Source organism: Salmo trutta, chromosome 17, assembly GCF_901001165.1.
Source record: "Salmo trutta chromosome 17, fSalTru1.1, whole genome shotgun sequence".
Classification (NCBI taxonomy): Eukaryota; Metazoa; Chordata; class Actinopteri; order Salmoniformes; family Salmonidae; genus Salmo; species Salmo trutta.
This window is the reverse complement of record NC_042973.1, coordinates 37952479-37965163: the sequence shown is the minus strand read 5'-3', so window position 1 is coordinate 37965163 and position 12685 is coordinate 37952479. Positions and strand designations below refer to the sequence as shown.

Below are 12685 nucleotides of genomic sequence, written 5' to 3'. Positions count from 1 at the left end.
TTTTCAGTTACACACAGACAGTACAGTAAGAATAGAGACTCAGGAAGCCCCCCAGGCATAACGTACGGTGATGATGCAGGGCAATTCCACAGTAACGGAATTACGCTACTCTATACACAATGACTACTTAAAACTGTGGAGATACAGACTTTGGTAATGGAATTACGGTAAAATCTCCCTCAGCTTTTTATGCGACCATGTTTTCCAAAAACTCTTAAATATCTGCTCCGAATTAAGATTCAAAGATGCATATTGCAGAAAGAATGGGGTGTCAGCTGTGATATGGCACCTTGAGTTTGAAAAAAATCTATTTTGGTTATTGAACTACAGTAAGTGAAGTGGATTTACACCCGGTAACGGAATTACGGTAACAGAATTACATCATGGGTCCCTGATCTGTACTACACAGAAATGTATGCATTTCTGTGTAGTATAGATCAGGGAACCATGATATAATTCTGTATTGTGGATATGAATGTCATTCTCATTATGTTTCACAAGTTTTGACATTACAGCGCAGCACAGCAAAGCACAATAGAGTACAGTGCAGTACAATACAAAACAGCAGAGTAGGGTAGAGTTCAGTACAATATACTGTACTCTACTGTACTAGGGATGTAACGATTCACCGATACGCATTGGTCCCCGATTCAAATGTTTAAGATAGGACTGCATCGGTCCAAGGACCCCAAAACGATCCAAAAGAAGCACGCATTGGTCAGAAAATCGATTCAAACGTTACGAATTGCAAATCCATTTATATTTTCCTCAAATTAACTTCCATCTACCTTCCCGAAAATACCTAATATTTTGTGACAACTGATGCGTTCTCTCCTTCAGTGTTGAACTAAGCATGTAACCGTATTGACAGTAATTGATCTACAAGTAATTTTGCATGCCGAACAACCCTAGGTAATATCAGTAGCTTAGTCAAACCGCGCACTGTGTAAAGCTTTGTACACTGACCAACGCGAGATAGGTGGCCTGTTCCTGATCTTCTGGCTTGCGCGATATTTGGTTGTCAACCAACTAATAAAGCCTATGTAATTTGCTAGGTTACTGTCATCTATAAGCTGTTGAAAATCATGTTTTACTGGAATAAAAGTAAGCTACCCGAGACACAACTCATCTGGCTATGAGCTACCTGCTGAACGGGTACAGTACTTGCTCAGGTTCACCATCAGCAATAGTTTTGGTAGTTTTCCTTTAAACAATCAGTGTATATGGTCATTTTTAGATATACAGGGTAAAGTTTCACATTACTAGCTCAAACACAATCTGTAAAATGACAAGCTAATTAGTGGGTGATGGTGATTTCAGAACCAAAGTGGGAGACAAATAACATAGGCCACATTGCCCCCGATAGTGGTAGTGGGTTGGTAGATGCTTAGTCATTTCAGACTAGGTGCCTACATACATAGTACATACACCACAAACAAACTTAATTTACACACACACACACACACACACACACACACACACACACACACACACACACACACACACACACAGAGAGGCCCAGCTCATGAGCTCCATCAACAGCAGATTTTAATTTAAAATGGAAAACAAATGTGTTTATGCAACCGTATTGCATCAAATCGCATCGCTTCGTTGTCTAACAATCCGAATCACACCTAATCGTTTAGAAATAAAACGTAGCGTTTCTGCATCGTATCGGAGCCCATGTATCTAGATACGTATCGAATCGTCTTGAAAGGGAAAGACGCACATCCCTATACTGTACTATACTTTTCTTTACTGTATTGCACTGTACTCAGTACTGTACTTTGTTGTACTGTGCTCTACTCACTGTACTGTGCTATCCAAACTTGTACAACACAAGTCTTTGATAGGTTCAGATTTGGTCCAGTCCAGTCCCTCTGTGAACGTTAACGCCAAGGCCAGGGTGGACTGAGCAAATTTCAACTACTTTTCAACATCCATGGATGTCCGGTGTTGGTCTGTGGTCAGTGGGTGAGGATGCTGGTTTCATTAAATGGAAAGTGGAGGCTCATTGGTAGCTGTCAGTAAGAGCTGGGAGAGGTGACATTAACTGGAGAGTGAGAGAGAGGCGGAGAGAGAGGGGTTGTCCAGACTCAAGACTGTTTTTAACACTCTTGGTTTGACCAGCAGACAACAGAAATAGAAAGAAAACAGTTATGAGCTGAACATAACAGTATGCCAGTGGAAGGGAGGACAGTAGCAGGTGACTTAACTGTGGTTTGTGACTATGATTTCCCATTGTAGCCAATTCAGTTGCAGTAATTCCGTTACTGATGTTTTGGTAATTCCGTTACCAATTAAGAGTTTTAAATCACTTAATAATTAATAAATAAAATGTATCAGTAAAATCACTATAACTAATTGGCAGGTCAACCATTACTTGTTACTTCTGTGAACTTTCATCATCCTCCCTCATGAGGGAGAGAAATTAGAAAATATCTTAAAGATATGTGGGTTTTTGGTAATAGAATTTCAAGGCACAAAGCCATTATTTCCTAAACTTACAGAAGCTAAGCTTTTAATACTTTCTGGTAGATGTTTTCTAAGACACCTTTTTCATCTGTTTATCCAGAAATCAAAGCCTTTACTTATGCCAAATTATTAAGATGGAAATGTATCCATGCCTTCATTTACCAATTTGATATGCTCCTATGAACTTCACATGTTGGTGCTCATGGGTCCTTTTGATGGAAATGCCCTGCAGTCTTAGCTGTCAATGTCTGCTCTGACTGGACCACCCATTATTCAATAAGCTGAAGGCAACTTAACATGATCAGGCATAAGGTGGGAAAACACAGTTATTGATTTCCCACAGTCTCGTGGTGACCATTAAAATCTGAATCTGTCAAAAAACATTCCATAAAACATCTAGAACACAATGTTCCTCATCTTTAATTCCTAGGATGTTGGGGCTTGCCAGACAGTGACGCTAAAGTGAGTGACTCGTCTCATCAATCAGTGTAGTCTACTGAATCGTATCAGTGAGTTCATTAGGCTCCCTAATTTGCATAGGCTACTGGTAGATGTAGGCTTTTAGGCGATTATCTGCAGATGAATAATGAAAACATCCGATGAAGATGGTGAATCATCACTGCAGCAATAGGTAGTGGAGAGCCTCATTCTGGTCCAAATACACTATATATACAAAAGTATGTGGACACCCCTTCAAATTAGTGGATTCGGCTATTTCAGCCACACCAGTTGCTGACCGGTGAATAAAATCGAGCACACAGCTATGCAATCTCCATAGACAAACATTGGCAGTAGAATGGCCTGTATGTCCAGGCGCAACTACGGCTCAGCTGCGAAGTGGTAGGCCACACAATCTCACAGAATTGGACCGCAGAGTGCTGAAATTTGTAAGTCGCTCTGGATAAGAGCGTCTGCTAAATGACTTAAATGTAAAATGTAAATGTAAGCTTGTAGTGTGTAAAAATCGTCTGTCCTCGGTTGCAACACTCACTACCAAGTTCCAAACTGCTTCTGGAAGCAACGTCAGCACAATAACTGTTAGTCGGAAGCTTCATGAATGGGGTTTCCATGACACTGTTCCTGTTCGATGTCTGTTCCATATTAAATGTTCAACTCCCCGTACCTGCTTCTCTTCTCCAGCGTCGGTCCTTACAAACTGTAGAGTTTGGTGGAGGAGGAATAATAGTCTGAGGATGTTTTCATGGTTTGGGCTCGGCCTTTAGTTCCAGTGAAGGCAAATCTTAACGCAACAGCATTCAATTACATTTTACACAATTCTGTGCTTCCAACTTTGTGGCAACAGTTTGAGGAAGACCCTTTCCTGTTTCAGCATGACAATGCCCCCGTGCACAAAGCGAGGTCCATACAGAAATGGTTTGTCGAAATCTGTGTGGAAGAACTTGACTGGCCTGCACAGAGCCCTGACCCCAACCCCATTGAACACCTTTGAGATGAATTGGAACGCCGACTTGCGAGCCAGGCCTAATAATTACGTGGACACCTGCTTGTCGAACATCTCACTCCAATATCAGTGCCCAAACTCACTAATGCTCTTGTGGCTGAATGGAAGCAAGTCCTCGCAGCAATGTTTCAACATCTAGTAGAAAGCCTTTCCAGAAGAGTGGAGGCTGTTATAGCAGCAAAGGGGGGGGACCAACTCCATAATAATGCCCATGATATTGGAATGAGATGTTCGACAAGCAGGTGTCCACATAATTAAATACACTACATGACCAAAAGTAAGTTATTTTACACTAAGTTCCCTATGGTGGACAGAACGTGTTACTATATTACACAGACTAACGTTTTCACCACACAAGAATTACAGGAAATACACATCCTTTTTACCTCAGATTCTTGATGTTAGTATTAAAGTGTATATTCATCACGATCTCATGAAATCATTTGCTTAAAACAGATCAATATCTTTGGTTTCGTACCAGTGTTTGTCAAACTTAGAAACAATCTTTACAAGCCGGAATGTTGAATAAAACTACATTTGAACTTACTCTACCGGTTGTCTGAGTGGCATACTACCGTGCTCCACACTCTCATGCTTCGAGTGCATTCTCTGAGGAAGTTCCCTTAAGTAGGTTCTTGTGAGGATGAGTGTGGAGAACGCATAAAACATGACATTTGAGAAGCACTCCCGCTACTGTATTACTTCACACTGCACTTTTCATTCAGTGAACCATCTTCCAGCTAGGACAATGGCAACGGAGACAAAACAAGATATACACAAAGCAAATATTTTTCTTCATAACTATCATCTAGCTATATGTGAATCATAGTAATCTAGCTAACCAGATAGTTTAACAGGCAAAAATGACCTAAAACAAATGTTATGCAAGGTAGATGCAAATTCTTCGTGGGTAGCTAGCTAGCTAACAATTCTTATCTGGCTAGATAACAGTAGTAGCTAGTCATTTAGCCCTATTGACTTACTATGGGCTTGCGATCTACACACACTACAGTGGGTATTGTAGCCAGGTAGAGTGTTGGGCCAGTAACCGAAAGGTTGCTAGATTGAATCCCTGAGCTGACAAGGTAAAAATCTGTCATTCTGCCCCTGAACAAGGCAATTAACCCAGTGTTCCTAGCCCGTCATTGTAAATAAGAATCTGTTCTTAACTGACTTGCCTAATTAAATAAAGGTTAAATAGAAAATAAAAAAATGAACAAAAGCCTTAGATCTATTTAAAACAGTCCTACCGTAAGAAATCCTAACTCTAGGCTGAACCTCAAACTGTCCAAATGAGATAGAGGACCATCTTAGTGCTCATCACTGGACTGAGAAGAGTGAGGCAAGCAGGCCAATGAAATGTCATTGCTGATCATTATCACCATCAGTGCTTGCTGATACTTCTGTAATAAAATGTCATTGATTTAGATACAGGTAACTGTCAAAATACTGGAAACACTTGAGTGAATGAGGGATAAAAAGTATATTGGAAGCAGGTGTTTCCACACAGGTGTTTCCTGACTGGTGGTTCCTGACTTAATTAAGATCCCATTATGGAGGGCCCTATGATTTCCGTGATGCGGACAGAATCTGTTAATAAAAAAAATGGAATCAACTGTAAAACGTGGAATATTGCAGAATTCTCCATAATTTTGCTGATTATTGTAGTAACCTAAATTATTTAATAATTGTAAAATTACAGACGAGTAGGCCTAGAGAAATAATTCAATTTTCAATTGGGGTGGGTCGTGGGTGGAACCCTTACGTCACCTCACAACTTGGCTGTCACTTTGAGAAACATGTCGAAGAGGCGCCAATTCGTCAAAAAACTAAAACATTCGACCCTAACCCCCAAATTCAGAGCAGAGCAATACCCAAATGATTATGAGTCAGGCAATAAGCTGTTTTGCAAATTCTGTCAACATACTATTGATTGGACACGTAAAATTACGTGTGACAACCACTTCAAATCTAAAGCCCATGTGAAGAACAGGGAAAAGCACCGTGTTAGCCAGAGCGTACATCTTCAAACCACAATTACTATTGCAAGCGCATCAGCAGATTCAATACGATCATTTATTCAGGAGTTTGTGGCTGTGTGCGCCGAGTCTGACATCCCTTAGAAAAGCTAAGAAACCTACGGCCGTTTCTAGTGAAGCATTGTAGGGAGGCGCGTTACCCGAAAATGAGAGGAGCCTCTGTCAAACTCACCTGCCCCGTGTGTTCTACCAACATATGACTGCCGTTCTACAGAAGACCCGTGGGAAGAAGTTTGCGGTGGTTGTTGACGAGACAACAGATGCAAGGGATTGCAGCGTTCTAACCATCATCATTGGTGAGTTAACAAACTATTAATATACCGTTGCAATAGCCTACATTTACATTCTGCAATGTGAATTGTCCAGATGCAAATTGTGATATTCTAAACGACAAGTTATCGTGGTGAAATATAGCGATGCATAATGTCAGCAGCTGTCTGCCTCCATCTAGCTAACTATCACAGTATCAATATTGTGTTTACACTTGAAATTTAAATAACACTTGTCACAATATTATTTTAGGTTAAAACAATTAAAGTTGTTCCTTATTTTCATTGCACGTGTTAAACCAGTACTTTCTGGTGGATGTCATTTTCATGGACAGGCGCAACTACTCAACGTTTTCCCAAACTGTACTAGCCTCCCTCCACAGCAACCATCTGAACCTGAATGATGCCTGGGCAGTGGTCACATATAATGCCTCCTACTGCCTGAAGACATACAAGGAGGTTCTGAAAGGAGTGATGCCCAACAGTGTCCATATAACCTGTCTCTGCCATGTCATCAATCGAGACCTGGCAGCACTACAAATATTTCTCTGAATTTGCATCACTTGTGACATGGATGAGATCTGTCTTCTTCGAGAAGCCTGCCAGAAAGAGAAGATAGGTGAGATTCTTCATTATGAAGGAGTTTGTGCAGGCCAAGGCTCCTCCTGAAGCAGTGAGAATAGCTGGTTTGAAGCAGTGAAGTACCTTGCAGAGCATGTTCATCTGTACAGAGTTTTTGTTGGAAGAAAAGTCATCAACCCGGACAGTCACAAACATCCTCAGCCAGCTGGAAACATAAGGAGAAGGTTGCTGCATTGTCGCCTAGATTCTTGCATTACTTTTTTTCATTTATAATGAAACACTCAGAACTCTGAATTGAAGCGCTTGCCTTGATTTAAAAAGTGCAGTGTTGCATCATTACAAATTTACTGTTATCTTATTAAATTGTTGATGTTTTATTCATTCACATTATTAGACACCCTTTCTGATAATAAAATTAGCGTAAATCATATCACAGAATTCAGAATAATGAAAATGGAAAAAATGGAATTTGGTAAAAATAAGCGGATTTCATAGGGCCCTAATTATGCTTAGGGCCATGTATAAAAATCCTGGCCAGGCCATTACTTTGGCTACCATGGCTATGCCCCGATAGATTGACAATGCCCCCATGCACAGGCAGCGAGTTGTCACTGAATGTTTTTTTTTAGCATGAAAATGATGTAAACCATATGCCATGGCTGTCTCGGTCACCAGATCTCAACCCAATTGAACGCTTTTGGGAGAATCTGGAGCGGTGCCTCAGACAGCTTTTCCACCACCATCAACAAAACACCAAATTATGGTGAACGCTTGGTAAATATTGTGGAAGAATGGTGTCGCATCCCTCCAATAGAGTTACAGACAGTTGTAGAATCTATGCCAAGGTGCATTGAAGCTGTTCTGGCTCGTGGTGACCAAACACCCTATTAAGACAAGTTGGTGTTTCCTTTATTTCGACAGTTACATATTAGGCCTATATCTGAATCCTACTTTTAAAACACTTCTCCATGAGTAGCTATCCAGGAGCCCCTTTCCTTTCTTCCAATGCCATCTTAAAACATAATGGTCAAGTTACCAGGTTGTTAACCAGAGTTAATCTTGGAAACACAAAACTACATTCTGTTATGAGATATTTTGAAGAATGCCTAATCAGACTTCTTACAGGTGACGTGCAAAGGGAAGTTTTACAGATTCAAAAATTGCTTCCCATTCTTAAGTTTTGTTTTTGCATCTTTAACATTCTGTTTTGTACATCAGCTTCAAACAGCCGAAAATACAATATTTTTGGTAATTGAAAAGATATTTCACAGCGGTTTAGATGGCATAATGATTCTCTCCCAAACTCGGTTCTGGGGCCTCCCGGATGCACGTTTTGGTTTTTGCCCTAGCACTACACAGTTGATTTAAATAATCAAAGCTTGATGATGAGTTGGGGGGGCCCAGGACCAAGTTTGGGAAACCCTGCTCTAAACTATACATTGCTTGTTTTGTCACATAAAATGAAATTAGGCAAACTATTAGAATTTTAGCAACCAGGAAATGGTGGAGCGATTTCTGCATTTTGCACCTTTTAACTTTCATATCAATGAGATCATTTTCAAAAAACAAAAAGGTTAAATTACTCAAAACACAGTTTAAAATTACACTGCCATATTTCCATGTTACGACGACCACCTGTTGAAATTAGCTAGATAGCGTCATCGAACACTTGTGTGTAATTCGCTCAGGATAAGAGCGTGTACTAAATTATTAAAATGTCGGCGAAGAACGACACCAGAAACATTTTTGTAACTGAAAAACTTCAACTGAAAAACACTGTCGGCTGCAACTGTTAAAACTGGTTAAACCAGAGTATAGAAAGTGTTTGTTTTGCATTTGTGAAATTATTTTGAAGCGATATGAAAGTCACTTTATGTTTCTACAATACGACTCATAATTAGATGGAGTATTTGGTAGTTTTGGGTGCCAGAGCCAGTTTCCCTCTGAACATGACCTATAAGGTCCTTGGATGTTAGAGTAGGCCAGCCTACACTCCTTTCTTGGGCTAACTGGACACTAAACATTGATACAAATGTATACCACACAAATTAAACATTGCCATTCAATGTATTATCTGGGTGAATATTATAGCTAGTTAACTGGCAATTATGCAAAAAATTGACTGCTGTACTTACACATGCAGCAGCATACTGTTGTCCTTCTGTAACAAACTGATACTGGAGTTGGATGATGCTGTTTCACTCAGACTCAGTGAAGCAGATATCTCCTTCAGAACTCTCTTTAAATATAGTAGCTTTGAATGACCCTATCCCTCCATTTTACCAGCTGTATACGCACCACTACCAATTTGGAAGGAGAACTCCCTAATTCGACTATAGTATCCACCCTTTTGGAGCTGTTGTAGATCTGAAAGAAATGGATAGGTGTTAGCAGCAATATGGCAAAACCCAGGCAAGGTGAAATACAGTAATTACATTGTTTAAACCTATCCATGCCTCTCAGATCTAATGGCGAGCCTTGGGAGCTATGGGTCGATGTGGGATTCAGCAGCACTACACTACTGAGAAGTAGAGGAGTTTAGCACAGTGATGAGCATTACCACACTGTGTGTGTATTCATTATTGTTTTAATGTGATCATAAAGTAGTTGGGTGGCAGCTATAATTGGCGGTAAGTCTGCGTATCAGCAGCTGTAAACGACACCAACTTGTCTTTCTCTCTGTGTTATCAGACTGGAGAGTGCCAAGGATTGATCAGTATTGGCCTATACAAAGCAGGTAGGTAGATCTTTTAAAATGATACAGGAAAACTGACAAAGTGATCCAGGATTAACCTATCTGCTGTTGAAGAGCATGAATTGGCAGTTTGAAACGGTTTCTCCTGATAAAGATGAAGACAAGCAGCGACAAAGTGCTCTCAAGAACCTAAACATCCACCCAGTGCGTGTCAACACCCATCCACAGAGCTCTAGACTAACTTTTTCCACTGGTGACACGGGTGCTACCAACTTTTTCAGTTGATGGCATGAGCACATGATTTGGTCACACCAATTTTTTTACCACTGCGCAGTCATAATGACCTGAACTGTGTCCATAATGTGTTTGCATTCCATACAGAACCAGGCTAATAATGACTAGCAGTCTTTCAAATTAGCATTCCCTTGCAGGGCTTGACATTCAGGTAAATTTGCCAGTGGCACACCTGGCCAGTACCAACTTCAAACTACTGGCCCGAATGAAAAGAATACTGGCCCAGGAAAGCAGATGATGCGCACATCATTTCAATGTTATCTTTACATTTCTGATTGAGCAAGTAGCCTATACCCTCCATACACAAATAATGACATTTTGACTTGACACTATCATATTTACATTGATTGTTCGGAGAGGAAAAAAATAAAACCTTTGTGCAATCTCAAAAAGGGTGTTAACGTTAGCGATTTTGAACAGTCACTCTACAGTTGTAGGGTGGGTCAATGACGAGCAAGGATTTTAAAATGGGAAGAAAAATGTGTAAAATATGATAAAAGTTATTTCTACCTTCATTAGTGTGGTGTGTATATAAACTCAGCAAAAAAAGAAACATCCTCTCACTGTCAACTGCGTTTATTTTCAGCAAACTTAACATGTGTAAATATTTGTATGAACATAAGATTCAACAACTGAGACAAGCTGAACAAGTTAGACATGTGACTAACAGAAATGGAATACTGTGTCCCTGAACAAAGGGGGGTGGGGTCAAAATCAAAAGTAACAGTCAGTATCTGGTGTGGCCACCAGCTGCATTAACTTCATCGGGGTAGGGGGCAGTATATTGACGTCCGGATGAATAAGGTGCCCAGAGTAAACTGCCTGCTACTCAATCCCAGAAGCTAAGATATGCATATTATTAGTAGATTTGGACAGAAAACACTCTGAAGTTTCTAAAACTGTTTGAATGATGTCTGTGAGTATAACAGAACTCATATGGCAGGCAAAAACCTGAGAAAAAATCCAATCAGGAAGTGAGGAAATCTGAGGTTTGTAGCTTTTCAAGTGATTCCCTATCCAGTATACAATGTCAATGGGGTCATTTTGCACTTCCTAAGGCTTCCACTAGATGTCAACAGTCTTTAGAACGTTGTTTCATGCTTCTACTGTGAATGGGGAGAGAATAAGAGCATATGGAGTCAGATGACTGAGAAAATGACATGAGCTCAGTGGCGCGCACACCCGTGAGAGTTAGCTGTGTTCCTTTTCTTATTTGAAGACAAAGGAATCGTCCGGTTGGAATATTATGGAAGATTTATGATAAAAACATCCTAAAGATTGATTCTATACATCGTTTGACATGTTTCTACGAACTGTAATAACTTTTTTGACTATTCGTCTGAACTAACTACGCGAGCACAGTGGATTTGGATTACTCGACTGAATGCGCGAACAAAAAGGAGGTATTTGGACATAAAGGATGGACTTTATCGAAACAAATTAACATTTATTGTGGAACTGGGATTCCTGGGAGTGCATTCCGATGAAGATCAAAGGTAAGTGAATATTTCTAATGCTATTTCTGAGTTTTGTTGACTCCACAAAATGGCCGGTTTGGTTTTGTGACTGAGCGCCGTACTCAGATTATTTCAAAGTGTGCTTTCGCTGTAAAGCTTTTTTGAAATCTGACACAGCGGTTGCATTAAGGAGAAGTGTATCTATAATTCTTTGAACAAGAGTTGAATATTTTATCAACGTTTATGATGAGTATTTCTGTAAATTGATGTGCTCATTCACCGGCAGTTTTGGGAGGCAAAACATTTCACACCAATGTAAAATAGGGTTTTTGGATATAAATATGAACTTTATCGAGCAAAACATACATGTATTGTGTAACATGAAGTCCTATGAGTGCCATCTGATGAAGATCATCAAAGGTTAGTGATTCATTTTAGCTGTATTTCTGTTTTTTTGTGACGCTGTCCTAACATAATCTAATGTTATGCCTTCGCCGTAAAGCCTTTTTGAAATCGGACAATGTGGTTGGATTAACGAGAAGTGTATCTTTAAAATGGGATATAATAGTTGTATGTTTGAGAAATTTGAATTATGAGATTTTTGTTGTTTTGAATTTGGCGCCCTGCTATTTCACTGGCTGTTGAATAGTGTGTCCCACGGGCGTCCCACATACCCCAGAGAGGTTAAGTACTGCAGGGCATCTCCTCCTCGTGGACTGCACCAGATTTGCCAGTTCTTGCTGTGAGATGTTACCCCACTCTTCCACCAAGGCACCTGCAAGTTCCCGGACATTTCTGAGGGGAAATGGCCCTAGCCCTCACCCTCCGATCCAACAGGTCCCAGACGTGCTCAATGGGATTGAGATCCGGGCTCTTCGCTGGCCATGGCAGAACCCTGACATTCCGGTCTTGCAGGAAATCACGCACAGAACGAGCAGTATGGCTGGAGATGATTGTGGACTACAGGAAAAGGAGGACCGAGCACGCCACATTCTCATCTACAGGGCAGTAGTGGAGCAGGTTGAGAGCTTCAAGTTCCTTGGTGTCCACATCACCAACAAACTAGAACGGTCCAAACACAAAAGACAGTCGTGAAGAGGGCACGACAAAGCTTATTCCCCCTCAGGAAACTAAAAAGATTTGGCATGGGTCCTGAGATCCTCAAATGGTTCTACAGTTGCAACATCGAGAGCATCCTGACTGGTTGCATCACCTCCTGGTATGGCAATTGCTCGGCCTCCGACCGCAAGGCACTTCACAGGGTAGTGCGTATGGCCCAGTACATCACTGGGGCTAAGCTGCCTGCCATCCAGGACCTCTACACCAGGCGGTGTCAGAGGAAGGCCCTAAAAATGGTCATAGACCCCAGCCACCCCAGTCATAGACTGTTCTCTCTGCTACCGCATGGCAAG

The 12685-nt window shown here is 40.8% G+C and overlaps 1 protein-coding gene across 2 annotated transcripts in view; it reads right to left on the bottom strand.

Moving 5' to 3' along the window:
* Positions 1–12685, bottom strand: part of LOC115152133 (furin) — a 166353-nt gene that overhangs the window by 139372 nt on the left and 14296 nt on the right. The window lies entirely within an intron of this gene.